Here is a 1926-nt window from a genome sequence, read left to right on the forward strand (position 1 = left end):
GAGGTAGAGTATGAAGCACCGGTGTATGATACAGTTTTGGTGCTTAGAACCCTTAAAACTCAAGGGGTTCAAACCGTGGCTGATATGGATCAACGAGACCAATTGTTTCACACCAAATGTTTGGTTAGAGACAAGTGGTGTAGTTTGATTATTAATGGTGGAAGTTGTACTAATGTTGCTTCTAATGAAATGGTGACCAAATTGGGTTTGTCTACTACAAACCACCCAAAACCATATGTTCTTCATTGGTTGGATGATGGAAGAAAAATAAAGGTGACAAAACAGGTTAGAGTTGGTCTAACTATGGGGTCTTATGAAGATGAAGTGTTGTGTGATGTTATTCCTATGGATGCATGTCATATTTTGTTGGGGCGTCCTTGGCAATTTGATAGGGACGTGTTACATAGAGGGAGGAGCAATGAATATGAGTTGAAACACAATAATAAAAAAATTGTGTTAAAACCCATGTCCCCAACGGCCATAAGGTCCATGAATTCTAAACAAGTAAAAAAACCTAATCTTTCTATGTTTGCTAGTGAAAGGGAGGTGGAGCAAGTTCTTGACAAAGGTGATGTTATTTACATGCTTGTGGCCAAAGAGCATGCAAAGGTGGAGAAGATGGTGCATGGAGAAAACGCTATTGCTGATTTGCTTTTGGAGTTTCAAGATGTGTTTCCAAGCGAATTACCACCGGGTTTGCCTCCAATCCGTGGTATCGAACACCAAATTGACCTTATTCCGGGTGCTCCTTTGCCTAATGAAGCTGCCTATAGATGTAATCTGGAGGTGACAAAAGAGTTGCAAAAACAAATTGATGAACTCATGAAAATGGGTTATGTTCGTGAAAGCCGAAGTCCTTGTGCTGTTCCAGTTTTGTTGGTTCCAAAAAAAGATGGTTCTTGGAGGATGTGTGTTGATAGTAGGGCTATTAATAACATCACCATAAAATACCGATTTCCTATTCCTAGAGTTGATGATTTGTTGGACGAGTTGCATGGTTCTATTGTGTTCTCAAAAATTGATTTGAGAAGTGGTTACCATCAAATTCGTATGCGTGAAGGGGATGAATGGAAAACAACCTTTAAAACTAAACATGGCTTGTATGAATGGACCGTGATGCATTTCGGTCTAACTAACGCACCTAGCACTTTCGTGCGACTAATGAATGAAGTGCTAAAATCTTTTTTGGGCAGGTTTGTGGTTGTGTACCTTGATGATATCTTGGTATATAGCAAGAGCTTGGAGGATCATTTGGTGCACTTAAAACAGGTTTTCGAGACGGTTAGAGCTCAAAACTCTATGGGAAGCAAGAAAAATGTTCGTTTTTGGTGGAAGAAGTGGCATTTTTGGGTTTTGTGGTGTCATGAAATGGCGTGTCCGTGGACCCATCCAAAACTGAAGCAATCAAGTCATGGCCTATTCCTACTAATATTTCTGAAGTTAGATCATTTCATGGTCTTGCTTCTTTCTATAGAAGATTTGTTCGTGATTTTAGCACCATTGCAAGTCCCATAACAGGTTGTTTGAAGAAAGGAGTCTTTGCATGGGGAGAAGAAGCTCAAAAGGCGTTTGAGAAACTCAAGGCGTTGTTGTGTGATGCTCCTATTTTGGCTCTTCCTGATTTTTCTCAACCATTTGAAGTGGAGTGTGATGCAAGTGGAGTTAGTATTGGGGCTGTTTTGATCCAATCCAAACGTCCTATTGCTTATTTTTCTGAAAAGTTGGGTGGTGCTCGTTTGAATTATTGCACTTATGATATGGAGTTTTATGCTATTGTCCGTGCTTTAGATCATTGGAGTCATTATTTACATGCAAATCATTTTATTTTGCATTCTGATCATGAATCCTTAAAGTACATCAATGGGCAACAAAAGTTGAGCACAAGACATGCAAAGTGGGTGGAGTTCTTGCAATCCTTTCATTTTT

This window comes from Lactuca serriola, chromosome 2 (genome assembly GCF_051521515.1).
Source record: "Lactuca serriola cultivar US96UC23 chromosome 2, Lser_US96UC23_V15, whole genome shotgun sequence".
Lineage (NCBI taxonomy): Eukaryota > Viridiplantae > Streptophyta > Magnoliopsida > Asterales > Asteraceae > Lactuca > Lactuca serriola.